This window comes from Heloderma suspectum, chromosome 8 (genome assembly GCF_057233095.1).
Source record: "Heloderma suspectum isolate Gila_16-S chromosome 8, 16-S_ref, whole genome shotgun sequence".
NCBI classification, from domain to species: Eukaryota; Metazoa; Chordata; class Lepidosauria; order Squamata; family Helodermatidae; genus Heloderma; species Heloderma suspectum.
The window spans coordinates 6,470,959-6,496,447 of record NC_139465.1 but is presented as its reverse complement, the minus strand read 5'-3'; the positions used below and the strand labels follow the sequence as shown (position 1 = coordinate 6,496,447).

The 25,489-nt window shown below is 45.1% G+C and overlaps 1 long non-coding RNA gene across 1 annotated transcript; it reads left to right on the top strand.

Moving 5' to 3' along the window:
• Positions 1-4,035: 4,035 nt before the first annotated feature.
• On the top strand, positions 4,036-24,877 carry LOC146338817 (uncharacterized). The gene is made up of 3 exons (XR_014784652.1): positions 4,036-4,266; positions 20,934-21,081; positions 22,306-24,877. It is a non-coding gene; the product is annotated as an uncharacterized LOC146338817 (long non-coding RNA).
• The last annotated feature ends 612 nt before the right edge of the window (positions 24,878-25,489 follow it).

The following is a 25,489-nucleotide window of genomic DNA, read 5'->3' as shown; positions in this document are numbered from 1 at the left end:
CACCTTCCATCACTTTTTTTTCCTCTCCCAGCCCCTTGCTCCAGCAGACCAGGCTCATAAATTTTCAGTGCTGAGTGCTGGCAGAAAGATTTTCATGTTTCTGACAGTGGCAGTAAAAATATGCAGATGGGTCCAGCAATGGATGATCCCCCTAGGATGATGGTCCTGGGGGATCTCAACTTCCATGCCGAGGCCGCTGTATCCGGGGCGGCTCAGGACTTCATGGCCGCCATGACAACCATGGGGCTGTCCCAACATGTCATCGGCCCAATGCATACAAAAGGACACACGCTTGATCTGGTTTTCTCGACTGGGCAGGAGGATGGTGATCTGAAAGTGGAGGAATTAACATCTGTCCCTTTGTCATGGTCAGATCACTTCCTGCTGAGGTTTAGACTCCTGGCGGCCTTTCCCCTCTGCAAGGGTGGGGGACCTATTAAAATGGTCCGCCCCCGGAGATTAATGGATTCCGATGGATTCCAGAGGGCTCTGGGGGATTTTCCTGCTGGTATGGCTGGTGCTCCTGTCAAAGCCCAGGTCGCTCTGTGGAATGCAGAGATGACTCGGGCGGTTGACACGATCGCGCCCAAGCGCCCTCTCCCTCTGAGCAGAGCCCGGCCAGCTCCTTGGTATACACCTGAGCTGAGGGCAATGAAGCAAGGGAAGATGGCTAGAATGCAGGTGGAGGAAAATTCGTGCTGAGTCTGACCGAACACAGGTAAGAGCTCACTATCGAGCCTACTCTGTGGCGGTGAGGGTGGCAAAGAGACAGTTCTTTTCCACCAGCATTGCATCTTCTCAGTGTCGTCCAGTGGAGCTTTTCCGAGTGGTTCGCGGCCTGTTACATTCTGGTCCAGGGAGAGAGATGGTGGAACCCTCGGTAGCACGCTGTGACGAGTTTGCACGGCACTTTGAGGATAAAGTCGCTCAGATTCGTCATGAATTGGACACCACCATTAATGCAGTTCCATTGGTAGAGGCATTCAGAGCACCGTCTGGTCCAGTTTTATTGGATGAGTTTCAGTTACTGAGGCCTGAGGATGCAGACAAGGTGCTTGGCCAAGTCCGATCGACCACTTGTGTGCTTGACCCTTGCCCTTCATGGCTTATTAAATCAAACAAGGAGGGGTTGTCCGGCTGGGTCCAGGAGGTTGTAAATTCCTCCTTGAGAGAGCGAGTGGTGCCTGCCACTTTAAAAAAGGCGGTAATTAGACCACTCCTGAAAAAGCCTAACCTGGACCCAGAGGATGTTAACAATTATAGGCCAGTGGCCAACATCCCCTTCCTGGGCAAGGTGCTTGAGCGGGTGGTTGTAGGACAGCTCCAGGCACTGTTGAATGAAACAGATTATCTAGATCCATTTCAATCGGGCTTCAGGCCTGGTTTTGGAATGGAAACTGCCTTGGTCGCCCTGTGGGATGACCTCTGCCGGGAAAGGGACAGGGGGAGTGCGACCCTGTTGATTCTCCTGGACCTCTCAGCGGCTTTTGATACCATCGACCATGGTATCCTTCTGGATAGGTTGTCTGGGTTGGGAGTAGGAGGCACTGCACTACAGTGATTCCACTCCTACTTGGATGGCCGATTCCAGAAGGTGGTGCTGGGGGATTACTGCTCTGTGCCATGGCAATTGTGCCATGGGGTTCCACAGGGCTCTATTTTATCCCCCATGCTGTTTAACATCTACATGAAACCGCTGGGGGAGGTTATCCGGAGGTGTGGGCTGAGGTGCCATCAATATGCAGATGACACCCAGCTCTACCTCTCTTTTACATCAAAACCAGGTGAGGCAGTGGCTGTTCTGAATCAGTGCCTGGGCACGGTAATGGACTGGATGAGGGCTAATAAACTGAAACTCAATCCAGACAAGACGGAGGTACTGTTAGTGGGTGGTTCGTCTGCCCGGCTAGGTGATATTCAACCTGTTCTGGAGGGGGTTGCACTCCCCCTAAAGGATCACGTTCATAGTTTGGGGGTGCTCTTGGATCCAGAACTGTCACTTGAGGCACAGGTGAACTCAGTGGCACAGAGCACTTTTTATCAGCTTAGGCTGGTATACCAACTACACCCTTATCTGGACAGAGATAGCCTTGCTACAGTTATCCATGCTCTGATAACTTCTCATCTGGATTACTGCAATGCGTTATACGTGGGGCTGCCTTTGAAAACGGTCCGGAAACTTCAGCTGGTCCAAAATAGGGCAGCAAGATTGTTAACAGGGACTGGCCTGCGAGCTCATATTACGCCAGTACTTTTCCAGCTGCACTGGCTGCCAGTCCATTTCTGGGCCCGATTCAAACTGCTGGTGTTAACATTCAAAGCCCTTAACAGCTTGGGGCCAGGTTACCTGAAGGATCGCCTCCTCCCATATGTGCCTGCCCGGACCTTAAGATCATCATCAGCGGCTCTTCTCCGTGAGCCCCTGCCGAAGGAAGGGAGGCGGGTGGCTACTAGGAGGAGGGCTTTTTCTGCTGTGGCACCCCGGCTCTGGAATGAGCTCCCTAGTGAGCCTACACTGTATTCCTTTCAGCGCCAGGTGAAGACCTTTTTATTTTCCCAGGCATTTTAGCATTTTAGCTTTCTAAATTTTTATCTTTGCTGTTTTAAATCTGTATTTTAAACTCCTGCACTGCTGCTAGGTTTTATTGTGGTTGTATTGTTATATTGTGGTTTTAATGTTCTGTATATTTTAAATTGTTTTATTGTGTGTTGCTTGGATTTAATTTTTGTGAACCGCCCAGAGAACTTCGGCTATTGGGCGGTATAGAAATGAAAGGAAAGGAAAGGAAATGAATGAATGAATGAATGAATGAATAAATAAATAAATAAATAAATAAATGGAGGAAGGAGCTGGGAGGAAGGTGCAGGTGGGGATTGTCTCTGGCATGTGTAAACATGGGGCATTTGTGTTCCTCTGCCTGCATCTGGTGATAACAGACACACACTCACCTGAGATAGCCCTTATGCCATTTGTGGCTAGGGATGTACAGATTTTGTAACATCAGTTCCATCTGCATATCGCAGATAGTCAGGTGCCTTTCATTCCGTCGTCTGCTCATTGACAGAATCGGATTGTTTCCAGTTTCCAAATTTGCACCAATTTGCATTGATGCAAATTCACATTTGCAAAAATGCACAAATCCCCACCCCCATCCCCTGCAAATTCTCAAATCCCCCCCCCCAATGCACATTTTCATGCTTTAGCCTATGGGGGGAATGCACATTTTCAGCCAGTGGTTTGTTTTTTTTTAATCTTACATATTTTTCTACAACTAAATTTGTGAAAAATTTTAGAAAGTTTTTTTAAAAAATGGTCTGCAGGTCCACAGAATCTGTGCAACTCAGTAAAAGCCACTTCACTGCAGAATCCGTGGGTCGGAGTCATAGAAATCGGAATTCACTTGATTCCATTGCGGATTTCTCCAACATCCCTATTTGTGGGAATCTTATGTGTGTCTGCCTGCATTATGTGACGCATATCGATAGTGCTTGTACATACACCCATGCAGATATAGGCAACTCTTGCTGCCTTAGGCTAGAGTTGTGACTGTGTATATAATCACCTACGTGTCACATAGGGTACAGAGTCAGGAGAATGGTTGTGAGGGTTTTCTCATGGGGAAAATATGCAAACCAAAAGTCCCAGAAGCCACAATTAAATGTGTTCTCATTGTGCATCACATAGGTGATTATGCATGTGAGTTGTGCAATGCGCAAAGCTGACATGATGAACAGAGGGCTGGCTCACACTTCTCCTGATCTTGGTTAATCAACGCTTGATCGACCAAATGTCTTATGGCACCTTAAAGTCTAAGAGGGTTATTGCGGCATACATTTTTGTGAACTAAAGTCCACTTTCTCAGATATTCTGTAAGCCTTTGGAGTGGCTTTGATTGATTTTATCAGAAAAGTGAGGAATGCATCCTAAAGAAATGAATAACCCTAGCCCACAAAAGCCTGCACCACAGTAAATCTATAAATGCGTCATAGGACTCTGGATTTTGTTGCAACAGACTAACATAGCTAGTGAGAGATAATGAAATGAATCCTCAACAGGAAAGGAAATGAGATTATTAACAGAGAGGTCCTGACATTATCCAAGGATCACATTCCTCACAAAATATAGTTAGGGCAAGCTACCAGCATAGAGAATTCTTGCCTCTGCACTCCTGATCAGGCTGGTCATATCACATATCAACTCAGGAGAAGGAGAACTAGTTCCTTTGGAGGAGAAACTAGCGAAATGCAACACTGGATGAGTTACAGGTGAGTTTATGAACTTGCTCCATTGAATAAAATTGTGGTTGCATTGATGACAGGGGGTGTGAGGGGCATCCTAGGTATGATGGTCAATGTGCAGCCATGAGCTATGCTGACTTGGGATGGTAGGAGTTGTAGTCAAACCTATCTTGAGGGTAGTTGGTTTTGGAAGGCTGATCTAGAAGAACATATCTATGTCATGATGTCCTGATGTTTTGCATTTTCCTGCCCCCTGCTAACAACATCCAATGATGCAGAGGGCAAGAAAAGACAGAATGTGTGATGTTGGAAGAACACAGTAAGTTTGCCTATATTTCCCACGAGAAAAGAGATACTGGGCATATGGCTACTTTTCTCCATCACATCTAGTTTGGTCCTGGATTAGATGCATCTCTTTAACTTCACTTTTACAATTTTCACCATGGAGTAGTATCCTATTGTGTCCATGCACTCGCAGGACCCACCGCTTGCGTAATGGGGCTTTGGCACTTCTAAAAATAACCACAAATGAAGAGAAATGTTCAGAGCCAGTGTAGTGGTTAGAGTGTTGGACTGAGACTTGGGAGTTTTGGGTTCTAGTCCCCACTTGGCCATGAAGCTCACTGAGTGACTTTGGGCCAGTCACTGACTCTCAGCCTATCCTACCTCACAGGGTTGTTGTGAGAATAAAATGGAGAGGCAGAGAGCTTTGTAAGCCACTTTGGGGTCTTTGCAAAAGGAAAAAATGTAATAAGAAATAAGAAATTTTGAGAATAGGGCAGGTCAGCAGAACTCACAGAAGGGAGCTTCACTGACCTGTCCCAATCCAGAAACTAGCATTTCTGCTTGTTTCCAGGATTATCTTTAGAATGCAAAAGCCCAATTGCTCAAGTGGTGCAACAGAACCAGCAGAGACTGAGCAGACTCACTGGATACTGGCCCATGGTTCTTATGCTCATTTAAATTGTTTTATTATGGGCGGTGGGGGTTCCTGATTACTGCTTTATTTTTAATTTTAATTTTTTGTACGTCTCTTTGGTTGGTTTCAGAAAGGTGGTATAGAAACACCAAAAATAAATCAATACATTTTAGAGAAATGAACGATTGATTTCTCTACGCTGTCTCATTATACCACTAAGGATGCAGTTCTATGCATATTTAGACAGGAGAGGCCCTACAACTCCCAACGTTGGAGTGGCTGGGGAATGCTGGGAATTGTAGGACTTTTTTATGTCTAAACATGCAGAGTATTGTTTAACCCTAAAATTATTATAAGTAGTTCTCCAACAGTGTGGGGACTGGGGAAGGGGTTTCATATACCCTACCCATCTGTATTTTTTCAAGATCCTGATCTCCTACCTTTGTCAAATGATGCTTATAACTAGGGCATTTTCATAAGTGGCATTAGTTTGGAATGTGCATCATGTTTTTATGTTTATTTTTTAATTGTGGGGTGAAAAATTAGAACAGAAGGCCAACTTAAATCTAGCTCACATAGGTTCCAAATCTTCAAGCAAGGCAAGTGCTAACAAAAGAAAATAAAACAAGCACAGCCAGCCAGTTAAAGAATATTTAGGTTGCAATCCTATACTCAATTACCTGACAGTAAGCCAGATTGAACTGAGTGAGACTTACTTCTGAGCAGATATGTCCAGGATCACACTATTTACTGATGAATCAATCCGGTTTAAATACATCTGCATGTGATTCAAACATCTGCATTGCTGCCTCTTTCAAGATGTTGGGAGAATTGCTTGATAACTGCCAATAAACAAAAGCTATTAAAAGCAAAAGGCCATTTTTAACATTTTGTGTTTCTTGCTGAAATAACCAAAACAGCCTCAAACATTGAATGTGTGCCTTCAATGCCTCGCTAATTAGATTTGCTGCTGCCAAAAGCTTTTTAAAATGATTTTCTTTAATGAATCTACTAATTAAACTGATTGTATCTTGCAGTTGCAGCCCTAGGAGGAGGAAGAAGAAGGGGAAACAACCCCAATTCTAACTACAGTGACTTAGAAGCAAAGTCTCATTCATTTTAATATGATCCTATGTCCATCATATTTGGCTTAGGATCAAAGTGCTAGTGGTAGCCTATAGCTGTTCTGTGTATTTTTAACACACTATCAACAGAAGAGCAGCAATCTGTTCCACGCTTCTTTAGAAGGAAGCCCCATCTCCGGGTTCCTGCTTGCTTGCTTCTATCTTCCCAGCAAGTTGTTTAGGCCCACGGTGGGAGCCCCTGAAATTTGGTAAGCAAGACCAACATCAATGTCTCAAAGGGCAGTATGTTAGTCACAAGGTTATCTAATTTGCCTGGAGAAAAGGAAATCGGCCAGAAGGAGTCAGGACTATTTGCAAATTGGGGTAATGCCCTTGCGGGCGCCAGCCTCTGTACCTCCAAATATGTCCTTTGACCCCTAAAATTAACCTCTAATGGCTCAGGTCGAAGATGGGTTAAAATGAGACCACAGTGCTTGCTTGCTTGCTTGCGCACACACTCGTCCGCTCATCATCAAAGCTGCCTGGTACAACAGACTCAAGAGGCTGAGGTTTGCCTTCATTTTCATTTTGTTTCGTTTCATTTTTTAAAACAATCATGTCTCAGTTCTCTTTTAAAGTTGGCTCTGTGAAGATCATTTTGAGAGTTCGGCTAGAGAGGCCGCAATGAATTCTGAAATGATGGGGGGGGGGAGGTTAAAAACAAACAAACAAACCATCAACTCCTAAATATTGGGAGGGAAGTTATCTGCCATCTTTAATTCATTTGAGATGCCCCCCCCAACCTGTTTTCAGTGGTAGGGATCTCAGCCTTGTAACATATGAAGAAACAAGTTTGCTTCTGAGCTAATGCAGAGTGTGTTTCCTATCCCAAATATAGCCCATCCCCAGCACTCTAGGATCAGAAGAAAGAACTCCTGGCTCACAGAGTTCAAACTTCTAGACAGACATTAGCCCCTGCACCTCTCTTTTACAAAAGTAATCCTTGATAGACATGGAAGGAAGTCTCCAGTTGTTTACCAATTACACTAAAGTGTAATTGCATCAGAATGCAAGGAACAGATGTCTAGTTTCATGCTTTCTGAATATTCTAGAGAAAAGTATGATAGCTTAAAATGTTATGTTTGTAAAAAAAAAAAAAAATCCCTCAAGCCAGATTGAAATGAATGCCTATTGTTAGCATCATTCATAATAATATGGGAAATCTCAACTAAATTAGCAAACTAAATGCCTCTGTTTCCAGAGAGGTAGTGCTGTTAGTCTGTTGCAGCAAAACCAACGCAGGGTCTTGTGGCAACTTAAAGACTAACAAATTTCTTACAGTATAAGCTTTTGTCTGCTTCATCAGAAGCAGCATCTGATGGACAGCATCCACAAAAACTTTTGTGAACCGCCCAGAGTGTTTTGGGGATTGGGTGGTATAGAAATTAAATGAAATAAATAAATATTATGCCATAAGAAATGTGTTACTCTTGAAGGAGCCAAAATATTATGGTTGTTTTTAAAATGCCTCTGGTGCTTTACAAATGTCAATAACACCTTCCTTCCCAGCTAAAGAAGGCTGTAACTGACAAACAGTGCATGATGGTTCTTTCAGGATATTGATAATCAATATCAACAGTCAAGAGTGCCTTTCTTTCTTCTCTGGTTCTTCTACAAGTTGTTGGGCTGAAATCCAGCATTCAAAGGATTTTAAATACTTGCGCTCTGACAGGGCAAATATGTATGGATCTATGCAGAAGTATGTCCTATTGAGTTCAATGGTGTTTAAATCCAGGTAAGCAGGTATTGGGTTGCAGCGCTACATTCCTAATTAATTAAAGGGTGCTTTAGCCCTCCAATTATTGCCTTTATGGGGTAGAAAAGTACCTGGGTGGGGGGTGCTTTTGCTCAATTGAATTTTCAAGAGCTCCCTTCCCAGAAGAAGAACACACACAACTCAGGGTCTATATTTCACTCCACTTATGAAGTAACCATCCTCTACAAAACATCAAATGCTTCCTTCTAGGTGCATTTCAATCTGAAATCAAAAATGACAATCAAGAAGCTTGGATCTGCAGATTATAAACTGAAACATCCTCTAGAAATGGCAGTTAATAATAAGTTATGCATAACCAGGAATTAATTCCCATGGCAGAGAGGTTTTATTTGGTTTTGTGGAGTGGGGGGAGCGTTGATGCAACTGGTTCCCTCCTTCAACCAAAATCCGAATTGAAGTAATGGGCTTGAAATTATTAGAGTCATTAATATTAATCACCCAGGAATGGGGCTGAAACTGGTTAAAAGCAGGAACTTTTCAGGACACACTGGTGTAGACTGTCATTATTATTATTGGCTTCATGACAATGCCATGTCATGGCATAGCATCATGGTAAAGCCAACTTAAGAGTGACAGCAATTCTACCTCCCTTCCCTCTAGAGCTTGTTGTGTTAAACACAATGGCTCATTCCAGCAGCTGAAACTCCCAGGTATTTATTTAATAATAATAATAATAATAATAATAATATTCAACAGGATCGGGTTTGGAATAAGGTTAGAGCTGCATTTCTATACACATTTACTCCGGGGTAAGTCTCATTAAACTGGATGGGACTGACTTCTGAGTAAACCTTCCTCGGGATGCTGCATAAAACTGCAATCCTATGCGCTCATGAAAGGCTTGCTTCCGAGTAAACACACCTAGGATTGCACAACGCTAGGTTATTTGTAGTTCACTATAATTACGGATGAGGATGATCTTCATGTTTCGCGAAAAGGGGTTCCCGATTTAGAATCTTTGGCTGCTGAAGTGGGATAAAGAGTGGAGGAAACTCAATCCGGATTTCGATCCTGAAACAACGGAGACGGTCTTTGTTATTTCGTGGGAATTACTATGTAATTCCATGCCAGAAATTTTTCGATTTTCCAAATCACCCCCTCCAAAACACACACACACACACACACACACACACACTCGTTCTTTAAAAGCTGCCCTTGACTGGCGCCGGAGTGAGGGAAGGGCGCCTAAACTGTAGCCGAGGTAACAAGTTGTCTAAGTCATCCATTTCTCTTCGTAGCCCTCCATAAGGATCCGTTGTAAACGCTTTTGGGGTTCCTTGGGCAGAAGTAATTGGGGTATTGTTTAAAACTTTGTTAATGCAACCAAAACACTGGGTGCGCCCTACAGAGAGAAAAGAGTCAACTGAATCAACTGAAGGACACGTGTTACATTCTATCCATGTTTGCCCAGAAATGCATTCCATGATATACGTGTGCGCGCGTGTCTGTAAAAGGGTCGAGTCTTCCTCCAGTTCCAGTTTTGACCTCTCTCTTGATTGCAACTGAACGACTCAAGCTTTCGAGTTACACAGAAACCTTTGTCAGGAAGGCTGCAGAGGTAGTTAAATCTAAGATCTAAATGGAAAAGTGGGTGTGTCTAGAAGTGTATATACTTGACCATAGAAATGGAGGAACTTGGCTTTCTGTTATTTGGCTACACTGCCGTTTTCCTGGACGAAACCTTCTGTGTAACCCCGGAAATTACGAGGGAGACCTAGAAGTTTTGCAACAGCTGGTGCGTAAATGGAGACACTAGTATAGATAGGCAGGGATTTCAGAATGGGGTGCGGCTGATAGGCGAGGGTCTGGGTGACGCTCAGAAAGGTGGCTGGGCTGGCTACGAAGCCCACCCACCCCCACCGCCCATGAGCAGCTACCTGTGAATTTGATGCGGAGGCGCGCTTTGCTTCTCTCCGAGAACCGAGATGGAAAATGAAAATACCGAAGTGGAAATGTTCGCTTCTCCCCCTCCTCCTCCTCCTGCGAAGTAAGAAAAAAGCCAAGGAAGGGTGGTGCAAGAAGGGGGGGGGGATCTGTTGTGTGCTCTAGAGAGCAGGGAAAACAGCCGGGCTGTGGGGGTGCAAGAGCAGGAAGCGTGCGATCGGGGTCCGCAACGCGCGCTGAACACACGTGCAAATTACAAGGGGCCTCGTATCTCCTCTCTCCCTTTTTTCTCTGTCGTCTCACTCCGCAGCCGAAATGCAGATTGTACGCTTCTTGGGGCAGGAGCCTCTCCCTTTTCTTTTGCATTGTACAAATAGGCTTGGTGGCTGGGTTTTTCTCCTTCTCCCACAACACTAGAATTCGGGAACCTCCAATGAACCCACAGATTGGCAGGGCAGACGAGAGGAAAGATTTAGTCATGCAAAGCCTAATCCGTGATGGCATTGGCGCTGCCACCAAATGATCGTGATGGTCACTCTTTTTCAGTGGCCTTTGTGGAGGAAGAGAAGTCTGGGGCTATTTGGCATGACAAGTGGCCATCCCTGCAACAGAATGTTGCAGTATGCAGCGCTCCTCTTTGAGGTTCCTTCCTTGCAGCCGGGCAGCCAGGCAGCAGTGCCCTCTTGTAGGATACTCCATTCTTATTTACTTCCCCTGACTGCAACTCCCATCATTTCCAGTCAGTGTAGATATATACATATATACTTATATATTAGTGCATATACCCTGGAAAACTTGCTTTTCTGTTATTTGGCCACACTTCCATTTTCCTGGATGAAGCGTTCTGTGTAACCCTGTCATTGCACAGTTCTCTTGACACAGAAGTAGAAGTTCTGAAACCACTGGTGAGTAGATGGAGAAATGGGGACTTTGGAATGTGGTGTGGCCAGTAGGCAAGGGTCTGGGTGAGGCCCTCAGCCAGGCTGGCTGCGGATGATGGGAGTTGTTGTCCAACACATCTGGAGGGCACCAGGTTGGGGCAGGCTGCTTGACTGTCTCAGAGGTCCTGTTTTTGGCTACAGCCCTGCCTGCACTGCACTCACCAGCTGAGTTCTCTGTAAGGAACCCCCAGGTTCAGAAGCAGTCCTCCTCTGAATGCTAGTTATTGGGCAGAGCTATTGGCTCCATCCATGGCCTGCTAGTGGGCTTCCTTGAGGCATCTGATTGGCCACTGCAGAAAAGAGGATGCTGAGCCAGGTGAGCTCACCTTGGTCTGATTCAGGAGTGCTCTTCGTACATTTTTCTTATGTTGTATGGAAATAAATTAAATAATCATGGCCATTTAAAGATGGGGGAGGCCCCTTTTTTCCCTTTCTGGACATATATTTCTCAAAAGGTATAGCCATGACAAATGGTCTTAAAATATACTTGAGCATGTGTATTGGGGGGGGGGTGGATCTGAAGATGGAGGGGCAATTCATTAGAGCTGTGTGCAAATGGCCTCTCAAAATTCTCCAGAGTATTTGTGGGCAGAGAAATGGGGGGTGGGGAGAGACGATTTCAACAAATTTCTCCAAGGGGAGGAGAAATTCTCCAACAGTTTCTCAAAGACAGGACTCTCAGTTGTCAAGGGCTATAGCACAGCTTATTTCTTTTTTCCTAAAGGGTTTTTTTTTCTGCTGCTGCTACAAGTGTTGAGGCTTCCACTTTTCTGCATCATTCTCAGGGCATTTTATAATTTATCCTGGTGGAGTTTTTGAGCTTACCTAATCACTGCGATGTGGTGAAGGGTGCTGTGTGTGTGTGCTTTCTTTCTATTACACATCTCCCCATTGCTCAGCCTCCCAGCTGCCTGTGTTTCCTGATCTGAAAAAGCACTATGGGAGGAATGATTCTATTATGTCTTCCCCTGGGCTTTCATTGAAGTGTGGGAAGCTGAGGAGGCTACCGGCTGCCACAGAGATGATTGTACAACGAAAGACAGGACACTCGTGCTCACTCCTCAGCCACCTCCTAAGTAAGGTCAGCACAAAAACCTGAACCTAACCCATTAAAATCTCCCCGAAATTTATTCTCCTTTGAATTTCTTTTCAAAAGTAATTTCTTTTCTATCAAATTGAATGAGAATGGTTAAAAAAATGGCAGAAATTTTCAGCACAGGACTACAATTCATTCCTGAATATATCTGTTTGATTCTCACCCCCCACCCCCCATGAACCCTAAAATAGCACCCATGCCCTACTCCGTAGGAAAGCTCTATAGCTGAGTGACAGCCCTCCTCCCCATTATTATTATTATTGTTGTTGTTATTGTTATTTTGTTATTATTATTTAATCATGTTGTATTTTATGGTTTAAATTGTTGTGAACTGCCCAGGGAGCCTCAGCTGTTGGGCAGTATAGAAATGTAATAAATAAATAAATAAAATTATTATTATTTAATATATTTCTTAACCAATTTCAAGACCAGAGTCTTCCCAAGGCGGCTTACAATATGAAACAATAACACTCAACCTAACACCACTGTAAATTTAAGCATTATTAAATTAAGCTAGTTAAAATATCATACAACTTGGAATATTATACAGTTCGAATATGAAGCAAGTGCAATAAAACCTTTTCAGTTGACAGTCAGAGAAAATGGGTCTGTTTTTAAAAGCACTCTTAAAATCAGCCACAGAGGAATCTGGCCCTGTATCTCTTGGGTGGGAATTCCCAAAACTAGAGGGAAGCCACCCCCAGTTCCAATCCAGCCCCAATTCAGGGTGTTTAACTAGAACCAATCCTGGCTCATGGCTCCCTTGACAGAATCGGGCCCACCAAGCAGCTCCCTCGTTAAGCAAGAAAAAACACACAGACACACATGTATGTGAATGTGTGAGTATATGTATGTGTGAGTATATGTTCATGCGTGGCTGGGTGGGTATGTATACATACATGTGCATACTTGTGTGTGTGTGTGTACGTGCATGCTTTTCTGTGCGTGTGTGTGGGTATATGTTTGTGTGTGAGTGGGTGGGTGTATATAGATATGTATGTGTATGCATATATGTGTGTATATATGTGGGCAGAGGAGATATGCACATACAAGATACGTACATACATGTGCATGTCTGTGTTCTCCATAGCTTCCTCCATGGAGAAACAGAAGTTTCCTGCGTCTGCATCAGGATCTCCCCCCTGCAAGCTCCAAAGTGGGGAGGGGAGGGAGGGGGGGAGGGGAGGGGAGGGAGAGAGAGAAAGCTGATCCCCAAGTTTCCATCCTGTGCAGTTGAAGCGCTGGAGCCTGTAATGAAAGATTTCCTGCCAAAGCTAGCTCCGTCATTCCTGGGGATGCTGATGATGATGGCAGAGAGCCTGGGAAAACAGATCTCCCCTGGCCTGCTCCCACCCACGGCGCCTGGCCGCACTGGCCTGAAGGTCAGCAACAATGGAGGCGGGGGGGAGAGCGTGGGTCACCATCAGGCTGCTATTTTTTCTTCCAGAGAGGGGGAGTGTTTGGTAGCTCTGGCTGCTGGACAAACTCTGGCCAATCCCTGACGTTAGAACCTGATCCACAGGCTGGAAGGATCATCTGAGACTTAAACAGTTCCCCCCCACGAGGACCCCCACACACACTCCTACTCACACATTCATGCCAGAATATAAACACGCATTCCCCTGCTGCTGTCTTTGTCTCCCTCCCTTTTCTCGGTTGTCTCCTCTTGTCAGTTTCAGCTTGTAAGCGCCTTGGGACAGAGACTTGTCCTCTTATATTTTGCAAACCTCTGTGTGCACTGATGATGCAGGAGGAGGAAGAGGAGGATGTAATGTGTCCATATCCAAAGCCTTTTCCTTCAAGAATTAATACCTGAGGGCCAAAAGAGACATGGCTTTAAATGTGTGTCTAGCAGCCATGCCTCTTCTTCTTCTTTCATTTTTTACTCTGTGGTAAGTACAGAGCCCCTGATCTGGATTGGGACCCTAGTGCAGGGAGGGGGGTTTTAAGTGATGGATTGGGTCCCCTGTGCCTACTCTAAAGTAAACATTGGGGTGAGTGGGGAGACATAGCTGCTAGACATACATTTAAAGTAATGTCTGCTTTGGCCCTTAGTTCCAAAGAGCTCAGGATGTCTCCTCCTCTGTCTTCATAACAACCCTGTTAGGTAGATCAGGCTGAGTGGGAGATTTACTGGCCCAATCTCACCCAGAGATTCAGAGCGGAACAGAGATTTGATCAGTCAAAGTCAAACACACAGCGGCTCTTTCTTTGTTGTGGCAGTTGTCACTGTGATTGTTGTGGTCATCATCCTGCAACTAAGAAGCAGCGATTTGAACAACTCTACCCCCCAGAAATGGCACTGAGTCGTTGTATCTTTCATGCTGGCCTTTTAGAAGGCATACTTAGTTATATTGAGCCTTCTAAAATCTATCAAATAAAAAGCTTGCTTTAGAATAGATGGTTTAGTCCTCCACCACTAGAAACTATGCCCCTGTTCCATTCCAGTCTATTGTCTAGGGTTTCGGTGACCATTTAAAAGAACCACACACAAAATCAGGTCTGATTTCATTGACACGCTGAATATTTAACTTGCTTGTATGGATATTACGGGTTTATGGCCATACAGGATGGCTTTGTTTGTGTAAATTCTTATGCACTCAATTTATTAGCCTTTACGGAGACATTGCTAAACTCTAGGATTATCAATAATCCAATTATACTAAACAGTACAAGTTATAAAAAGAGGGCAAGGGAAATAGCTCTGGGACTGGAATATTAAGTTACATAAGGGAATTCCAAAACCTGTCTGGGTGTCAGGGTTGATAAAATAGATCTTGAATTATGATTCAGTAGCTTTTTATGGGTTTCCCCACTCCACCTTATATTCTTCTTGGGAACCTTCATTTTTGGCACATAGATAATGTGTGTGTGTGTGTGTGTGTGTGTGTGATCTAACATTTCTGTACTGCTCATTAGTTAAAGCTCTCTGGGCGGTTCACAGAAATTAAAACCCTAAAATACAACATGATACAACACAATATTTATTTATTTTATGTATTTATTTATTTTGTACCCTGTCTTTCTACCTAAAAATGGCACTCAGGCAGTTTAATATAAAACCTTAGCAGCAGCAGGGAAAGATCTAAAACCATTAACACATTTAGGGCACAATTCTATGCGTGTTTAGAGAGGAAAAAAGGTCCTACAACTCCCAGCATTCCCCAACCAGCCAATGCAGGGAGTTGGAGAATCATAGAATCATACAATAGTAGGGTTGGAAGGGGCCTACAAGGCCATCTAGTCCAACCCCCTGCTCAATGCAGGAATCCAAGTCAGAGCATCCCTGACAGATGGCTGTCCAGCCTTGTCTTGAATGCCTCCAGTGTGGGAGAGCCCACCACCTCCCTAGGTCATTGGTTCCATTGTCGTACTGCTCTAACAGTCAGGAAGTTTCTCCTGATGTTCAGCCGGAATTTGGCTTCCTGTCACTTGAGCCCATTCTTCCGTGTCCTGCACTCTGGGATGATCAAGAAGAGATCCTGGCCTTCTTCTCTGTGACAACCTTTCAAGTACTTGAAGAGTGCTATCATATCTCCCCTCAGGCTTCTCTTCTCAAGGCTGAACATGCCCAGTTCTTTCAGTCTCTCTTCATAGGGCTTTGTTTCCAGTCCTCTGATCATCTTTGTTGCCCTCCTCTAAACCCTCTCCAGTTTGTCTGCATCCTTCTTAAAATGTGGTGCCCAGAACTGGACACAGTACTCCAGATGAGGCCTAACCAGTGCTGAGTAGAGGGGAACTAGTACTTCCCGGGATTTGGAAGCTATGCTTCTATGAATGCAGCCCAAAATAGCATTGGCCTTTTTTGCAGCCACATCACATTGTTGGCTCATATTCAGCTTGTGATCGACAACAATTCCAAGATCCTTCTTGCTCGTAGTGTGGTTGAGCCACGTATCCCCCATCTTGTAATGGTGCATTTGGTTTCTTTTTCCTAGGTGCAGAACTTGGCATTTACCCCTATTAAATGTCATTCTGTTGTTTTCTGCCCAGCGCTCCAGTCTATCCAGATCACTTTGAATTTTGTTTCTGTCTTCCAAAGTATTAGCTATCCCGCCCAATTTTGTGTCATTTGCAAATTTGATCAGCATTCCCTGCACCTCCTCCTCCAAGTCATTAATAAAAATGTTGAAGAGCACTGGGCCCAGGACTGAGCCCTGCGGTACCCCACTCGTTACCTCTCCCCAGCTTGAGAAGGTCCCATTGATAAGCACTCTTTGAGTCCGATTCTGTAGCCAACTGTGGATCCACTGGATCGTTGTTTCATCTAGCCCAAGTGGCTGTCTGATGAGGCTTTACAAGTAGCTGAGGAAAGAAGGGAAGCGAAAAGCAAGGGACAAAGGGGAAGATAAATCCAACTGAATGCAGAGTTCCAGAGAATAGCAAGGAGAGACAAGAAGGCCTTCTTAAATGAACAACACAAAGAAATCGAGGAAAACAACAGAATGGGAAAGACTAGAGATCTCTTCAAGAAAATTGGAGATCTCAAGGGAACGTTTTGTGCAAAGACGGGCATGATAAAGGACAAAGAAGGCAGGGACCTAACAGAAGCAGATGAGATTAAGAAGAGGTGGCAAGAATACACAGAAGAACTCTACAGGAAAGATCTGAATGTCCCTGATAGCCATGATAGTGCGGTCACTGAACTTGAGCCAGACATCCTAGAGAGTGAAGTCAAGTGGGCCTTAGGAACATTACTAACAACAAAGCTAGCGGAGATGACAGTATTCCAGCTGAGCTATTTAAAATCCTAAAAGATGATGCTGTTAAAGTGCTGCATTCAATATGCCAACAAATCTGGAACACTCAGCAGTGGCCACAAGACTGGAAAAGGTCAGTTTACATTCCAATTCCAAAGAAGGGCAACGCCAAAGAGTGTTCAAACTACCGCACAATTGCGCTCATTTCACATGCCAGCAAGGTAATGCTCAAAATCCTACAAGCTAGGCTTCAGCAGTATGCGAACCGAGAAAACTCTCTGGAAAAGACCCTGATGCTGGGAAAGACTGAAGGCAAAACGAGAAGGGGACGGCAGAGGATGGGATGGCTAGATAGCATCACCGTTGCAATGAATATGAACTTGAGCACGCTCTGGGAGAGAGTGCAGGACAGGAAGGCCTGGCGTGCTATGGTCCATGGGGTCACGAAGAGTCGGACACGACTGAACGACTGAACAACAAAAAAGCCTCGAGAAAGAAAAAGGTCTTCACCTGGCACCCAAAAGACCACAATGTAGGTGCCAGGAGAGCCTCTCTGGGGACAGCATCCCAAAACTGGGTGCCACCACCAAAAAGGCAGACTGTTTCAAGTGAAAAATTCTGGAGTACTATTAGAGAACAGTCTCTTGCTGAGGAAGAGGAGGTGGTGACAACGGTGGTGTAGGATTTTTTAAAATTACTGTGGGGTGGTCCTTTGAAGTTTATTCCTCAAGCACCAAAACATCTTGAGCTGTCTCACACAGCCAAGTCAGGATGGACAACAGGAAGCCTTTCTTCACACTTGTTCAGTCGTTAAGTCGTGTCCGACTCTTCGTGACCCCATGGACCATAGCACGCCAGGCCTTCCTGTCCTCCGCTCTCTCCCGGAGCATGCTCAAATTCATATTCATTGCATCGGTGATGATATCTAGCCATCTCATCCTCTGCCGTCCCCTTCTCCTTTTGCCTTCAATCTTTCCCAGCATCAGGGTCTTTTCCAGGGAGTTTTCTCTACGCATTAGGTGGCCAAAATATTTGAGCTTCATCTTCAGGATCTGTCCTTCCAATGAGCAGTCAGGGTTGATTTCCTTTAGGATGGACTGATTTGACCTCCTTGCAGTCCAGGGTACTTGTAAGAGTCTTCTCCCGCACCACAGTTTGAAAGCATCGATTCTTTGGCGCACAGCCTTCCTTATAGTCCTGCTTTCACAGCCATACATTACTACTGGGAAAACCATAGCTTTGATTAGACAGACCTTTGTCAGCAATGTGATGTCTCTGCTTCTTACTACGCTGTCTAGGTTTGCCATAGCTTTCCTCCCAAGGAGCAAGCGTCTTTTAATTTCATGGCTACAGTCACCGTCTGCGGTGATCTTGGAGCCCAAGAAAGTAAAAGCTGTCCCTGCTTCCATTTCTTCCCCTTCTATATGCCAGGAAGTGATGGGGCCAGATGCCATGATCTTCGTTTTTTTTTAATGTTGAGTTTCAAACCAGCTTTTGCACTCTCCTCTTTCGCCCCCAACAAGAGGCTCTTGAGATCCTCTTCACTTTCTGCCATTAGGCTGGTATCGTCTGCATATCAGAGGTTGTTGATAATTCTCCCAGCAATCTTAATTCCGACCTGTGATTCATCCAACCCGGCGTTTCTCATGATGTACTCTGCATATAAGTTAAATAAGCAGGGTGACAATATGCAGCCTTGTCGTACTCCTTTCCCAATTTTGTACCAATCGGTTGTTCCATGTCTGGTTCTTACTGTTGCTTCTTGACCCTCCTACAGGTTTCTCACAAGACAGTTATGGTGGTCTGGTACTCTCATCTCTTTAAGAATTTGCCACAGTTTGTTGTGATCCACACAATCAAAGGCTTTAGCGTAGTCAATGAAGCAGAAATAGACGTTTTTCTGGAATTCGCTTGCTTTCTCCATGATCCAGTGAATGTTGGTGATTTGATCTCTAGTTCCTCTGCCTCTTCAAAACCCACCTTGTACTTCCAGTAGTTCTCGGTTCACATACTGCTGACTAGGGTTGGCGGAGAATTTCTCCCCGAAACTTCGAGTGGCCGAGCGCCAATGTGTTTGGCCCCCCGAACAAGTTTCGGGGAGAAATTCTCCGCACCCCCCCCGCACCCCGCACCCCCCCCCCCGGGATGGGACTTACCTTTCCCGAATGTCCCTCCCGGCGGCGGGTCCCGGCGGCGATTCGTCGGGTCTTCGTCAGGGGCGGGGGCGGCAGCCAATCTTTCGACCAGCTGCCGCCGCCGCCATTCCAATAAAACTAAAAAAAAAAAACGCCCCCGTGATAGGCTACGTGACGATTAACGTAGCCTATCACGGCTAGATTTGCAGATCTAGCCATGACAGGCTACGTTAATCGTCACGTAGCCTATCACGGGGGCGTTTTTGTTTTGTTTTTTACTTTTAATTTTGCGACCGGGCGAGGCGAGGCGCCTCCTCCCCGGCCTGAATTTCGGCCGGGCGAGGCGGGAAGCCTCCCCCCAGCCTGAATTTCGGCCAGGCGAGGTGGGAAGCCTCCCCCCCCTGGCCTGAACTTCAGGGGGAGAGCAGCGAAGCGCCTCCCCCCCACCGCGAAAAGCTGCGAGACCAGGTAAGTGGGTTTCGTGCACCCCTACTGCTGACGCCTAGCTTGTAGGATTTTGAGCGTAACCTTGCTGGCATGTGAACTTACAGAACTCATTGTCACAAGATGCAGCAATGGCCACTGGCTTAGATGTTTTTACTATCAGTGGCTATTAGCTACAGTGTCTGTATGGAACTTCCAGGTTCAGAGGTAGTTTATCATGGGATAAAAGTTGCTACAGTGGGCAAACAGCAGTAGAGGGCGATTGGCTTCATGCTTAGGTAGCAGGCTAGGAAATCTGATTAGGATGCAGTCCTGTACACACATACGTGGGAGTAGAGATGTCGGAGAAATCCGCGACAGAACCACATGACTTCAGATTTTCACGAATCCGAGCGGTGGATTCCACAGCAGACTGGCTTCTCCCCTGTTAGGTGGATTCTGAGGACCTGTGGACTGGTTTTCTAACTGCCCTGAATTTATTTATTTACTTATTTTAAAATACTTTTTATTCTGTTTTTTATCTTTATAAATGAAATAAACGATACTAACAACCTAATCATTATCTACAGTTTCCTAACAATGCAGTATTCTTAGGAGGACACAGCAATAACGAAAAAGGAGGGGGGGGAGAAAACAAAAAGAAAACAAAAGAAGGAGCAGGAAGAAGAAAGCGAGAAAGAAAATGAAAAAATATAAAAAAAGTTACTTAAAAGGATTAAATTTAAACTCCATTTCACACAAACTTCAGATACCATTCTACTTAATAGTTATACCTGCCCTGTTATATAAAAGTTATATAAAAGGTATAACTGCCCTGAATTTTGAGCAAATTTCCACTTGGTGAAATACGCAAAATTTAAAAAAAAAAAAAACTGGCCAAGCATTCTTCCCATAGGCTAAAGCATGAAAATGCACATGGGGGGGGGGGGATTTGCGAATTTTCGCACTTGCAAAAATGTGCATTTGTGCAAATGCGAATTTGCACAAATTTGGAAACAAAAACAATCCAATTCCTGTGAGGGGAGGATAACAGAACAAAAGGTGCTTGACAATCCGCAAAACAGAGGTGGAATGGATTTTACACAATCCATGCATTCCACCCTGGGAGTAAGTCCCATTGAATTCAATGGGATTTACATCTGAGTACACAGTTGCCCTGTCATTTTTGGATCATTTTTTAAAAAAATCAAAATCTGATACAAGTCCCAGACAGTGACTCATAAAAAATCCCTGGGCGTCGCTTCTGCTGCCGCTGCTGCTGCTGCTGCTGCTGTTGTTATTTTGTAAAGGCACAATTAGATGTGACATTGGAGATCTGTGATTATGATCTCTCACGACTGATTTTTATTGTTTTGGAAACATATGCGATGTGATGTTATGTTACTGTTTAGCTTTATGCCGCTTTTCAGCCAAGGTCCCTCAAAGTGGCATACAAGAACATTAAAATACATAATAAAAACACCATAGTAAAGTTATGAGAAAAGAAATCAAGATACGGCCATCACATTTCTATCCAAGTGTAACAATCACATGTGGGTACTTCCAGACAAGGCTTTTATTGTGCAGTTGCACTGCCGCATTCACAGAGTTTTGCAGGGTGTCCAGACAATGATGTCTTCAATCTGTAGCCTTCCGGTGTTTTCCCACCACTTCCTCTGTTTTTTTCCTAACCAGAAAAAAAATCAATTAAGGAGGAAAAGATGGGATAGCTACACAATGCCTCTGGACTAGTAGCACTGGGAACTCTCCATCTAGAAGAACCCTTTGTATCCAAGGAGCTTATGGTGGTTATCCAATTTTATTCTCACAACAACCCTGCAAGGTAGGTTGAGCTGAGAAATCATGACCTGCCCAAAGCCACTCAGCAGGTTTCATGGAAATGTGGAAGTAAGAACCCCACACCCCTTCACCTCCACTGCAAAAACATTTCTGCCTATGGGCCTGGTTTGCCCCAGTGAGAATCAGCACAGACGTGGGCAGTGGAGCAGCTCAGTACTTTTAGATCCTGGACTTAATGGTCTCATGGGGGCCTTTTTTGTTGGGAATATTGCAACCTCGTCTGAAAGCTGCTGGAAGGGGGCAGTGTAGTAGTTAGTTAGATCATGCGAATTTAAGCCACAAATAGCTTTAGGATCTCTATAGCCTTAGCCTACAGTATGGTTTCCTGTGATTTGTTCCTTTTGCTCCTCCCCTTCCTCCCCCCGCTCCTCCCCTTCCCTCCCCTTCTCTCTGACCTCCTCCATTGCTGGGGGCATAGTGTTTGCTGTCTTGCTCCTGCCAGCGTTATAGAACAAAAATGGACTGAACAAACTGTTTTGTTGAAACTGTACGCTGTACCTGCATATTCTATGCAAGAATATTGTGAGTTGACCACTTTAACCTTTCTTCACTAAAAAGGATGCGGTCTCCTTTTTAGCCTTGTGTGCATGTGGGACTGGTAAACACTCATTCTGCTCTGCCTTTTTGTTTTTCTCTGCTAACTGCCTTTCTAACAGGAGGCAACAACACTCAGTAATTTCCATCACTTTTTAGATGCCCATGTGTATCCTTTCGAAACACACAGCTAATATAACTCTTTGCCCCCTAACCACCATTTCATGCCTTACAGCTACTTCTACCTGACAAGTTAGAACAACAACAAAACTGTTTGTTATTCCTGGTTTTTTTTTTAAGGTACCCTGAGCACATGCAGTTTCAAATTGTAAACTCACTTAAACCATAGTACCAGCATGACTACAGGAATAAAACGGAGCTTTCTTCTGCTGTCCTGATGCCCTCATCAACCTGCCACCCGCTGGGCGGTCATTTGGGGTGGGAACTGCAGTTTAGGGCACTGAACTTCACCCCCAGGTCCAACCATAGCTGCACCACTGCAGATGGGCACAGTCCCACTCCTTCAGTGTGGCTGCAGGGGTCGGGCACACTGAATAGAAGCATCTGGTGCCCAGGGAATCTTCCCCCTAGATATTTCCAGGGTTTTCACTTGTTGGAAGCCCCACAGCAGAGGCACATCCTCTTTCCTTTCCTCTTCTACGTTCTTTTGCAGGCTGAGGCATTTTGAATTTCTGTGGAAACAGACTGGAGAGAGTGCTGTTCAGTGACAAACCATTTCTGCAGCCAAGCCTTAAGACGCCCAGTGCGGTGCCCCAGTGCCAAACTGGCAACTGCTGCCAACCTTGTCGAAATGCTTCTGCACTTATATGGTCAAAAAGGGGCCTGGATTCCTTGCGCGCTCCTGACTTCTGTACAGTAAGATGTGCCGGCTGAGACACACCAGCCCTCAGAAGCTTACAAGTGAAAGGGAGCATTGGTAGTGGAGTTGTTTAAACTACACATGTCTCCAGTCAAATGCACGCCCTGACATGTTACCACCACCCGCTTGCAGAAAACCACAACCCCATCATAAATATATCGGCAAAGAGAGAGGTCTATTCAATCTGTTTCTCCCCGCATTCCAACAGCTTGTACGATGAAATGAGCATCTCGAACTACAAAGGAATGTGTAAAAAGTTGCCAGAAAGAATCTGATAATTATTTAGCTGGGATGGGAGGCAGAGAACAGGAGGAGGAGGCCTGCGGTTTTCAGAGAACAGCGAGAGAAATTTCATAAAAACACAGAACGGGGTAAAAGTGATTTTTGTGTCTCTGGCCCATCTCACGTGGAAGGAAATAGCCGCACCTTGTCTCATCAGTGCCACTGAAATTCCATTTGGTGACCAAGCTAAGGACTGTGAAGGTGAGGGAAATCCGCCCTTCTTAATCAGCGAGAATGTGCCAATTTTAAAAAGACCCCTGCTTAAAAAAAAACCCAAAACACCAGAATTAAGCAACAATTCGACGCACCATGAAGTGATTAATTCCTCTGATCACAGGCCCTTTGAAAATTCTGCTCCAGCTTTGACTTAGTCACGGCTCTTTCCTCTGTGTGCCAATGTCAGAAACCTGCAGCCAGTTAAACGGCACTCAAGGCCCGGACAGCATTCAAGTATCGTCCATGCACTGTCACATTTCCACTTGTGCTGGGAGAGCCTTTGCAGCCTTCTGCTTGAATTCTGGAGCTGTTAAGATCTGACAGTATCCAGGGCTAACATTTAAACCCGCCTCTCTTTTTTTCCCCTTTTTCTTTGGGATTGTCAAACAGATAAGTCATTGACAATTTGGATGACTTGATCCAAACACATAGCCTGATCCAATGAGCCCACTCAACCAGCACATAAAATCCACTGTAAAAAGCACAATAAATTTTAAAAAATTCAATATGGTGGTACAAGAATATTCTAAATCAGAGATACCCACCTGATGGCCCACAATGAGACATGAGAAAACTCATATCTGGCCAGGCAGAACACCAGGTGCCCTTGATCAGATTCTCTGCACCAAAAGGTTAGCCTGTGAGTGAGGGGTGTGTGTGTGTTGGTGGCCACTCACATAGCTTTTTAAAAAAGAAATGCATCATAAAACAAGAAGACAAAAGGGGGCAGAGGTTGGACTCACATTTGCAGATGCTAATTTATATGTATAGATGCACATTTAGAAATAATTGCTATAATTTAAATAGGAAGCTGCCGTATACAGAGTGGGACCCTTGGTCCATCTAGCCCAGTATTGTTGACACAGCAGCAGCTCTCCAGGGTTTCAGGCAGGGATTTTTCCTGACCCAGCTGGAGATGCCGGGGATTGAACCTGGGACCTTTTGCATGCAAGCAGGGGCTCTACCACTGAGCTACAGCCCCTCCCTACATCTCACAATACTGGGGAAGACTGTGACCAAGTGACCTGTGTACCTGCTCAGTCTGTACTAGTGTGGATGGGCAAGCTGCCAGGTGTGGATGGGCAAGTTCAAGGCCCCTGCTGCTCTCCCTTCTTCGGGTTCTTCACCTTTACACTGGACTTAGAATCATAGAATAGTAGGGCTGGAAGGGGCCTACAAGGCCATCGAGTCCAACCCCCTGCTCAATGCAGGAATCCAAGTCAGAGCATCCCTGACAGATGGCTGTCCAGCCTCGTCTTGAACGCCTCCAGTGTGGGAGAGCCCACCGCCTCCCTAGGTAACTTGGGAGGTAGTAGACTTGAACTGAACAGCCCTTCAAAGAGAGTACACCTTTGAATTGAGGACTCTCCTCTGACAGGTCTTCAAATAGAGGACTGTCCTCTGTCAATAGCGGAAGCAATGCCTGGCTTGCGACTTGCTGCTCCACAGTGCCACCTTGACAGTGGCAAGAAGACAGGCTGCAGCTCCTCCAACCAGGGGAATCAGGTGACCTGGGGAGCTTTATATAAGAAGTGTCCTAACTGCCCCCCCAGTCTGAGCAACACATTGCTAAGAGCAACTGTATAGACTCCTGTGCCTTGATTTGCCTGCCTTCTGGACCCCATTCTGTGCTGGCTTTCACCTTTAATACTCTATATGGCTTCCCGGCTTACTTGGTTATTTCTTTGTTGCCTGTCAGAGCATTTCTATCTTGCCTTTTCGTTGAATAGAAAGTGCTTAAGGCAGCTAACAGCACAGTGTTAGAACACGTCAAAGTATAGCACTCAATGTATACTAAGAAAAGTAAAGAACAAAGCAAATGAGCGAATCAGTCAAACTCATTCAGTTTGGTAAACCAAACCCTACCAAAAAAAGGAAAGTCAAACAAAGAGGGGGCAAGACAGAGACTTAATCCAGATCTTAGGTGCAGTCACAGAGAAGCCTTTCTTCGAAGTCCCAACCAGTCTTGCTATGGTTCCTGGTGGGACCCAAAAAAGAGCAGGGGTATATTGGTAAACTCTGAGGTGCAGGCGCTCATCTTGACAGTCCCCAAGGCCACGCCCCCAAGGAGAATCCAAAAATCCAGGCAGTGTTATTGATCTATATCAACACACCAGTTCCAGCAATTTTCATCTCCACCAGGAGCAGGTCTTTTGTAAAAGGAATGGGTCTGAATTGCCCATTCAAGACCAAGCCACCCCAAAATACTTTACATCACAACAGGGAAAAATAAACTGTTGCTGGGAGAATTCATCCCCTCACCCAGCTACTGCGAGGATTGCAGCAGCTAAGCTCAGAGGAAACAGGGAAGTTTGGGGGGGAGATGACATCAGTGTCCCCGATAAGCAAAAAGACTGTGTCCCTGTGCACCTCCAAAAAGCAGCCTCCCCAGTAAAACTTAATTAGTTGTTCTTTGTTACATTTTTATACTGTGTTTTTTTTCCTCCAAGGAGCATCCTCCTCTTCTCCATTTGATCTT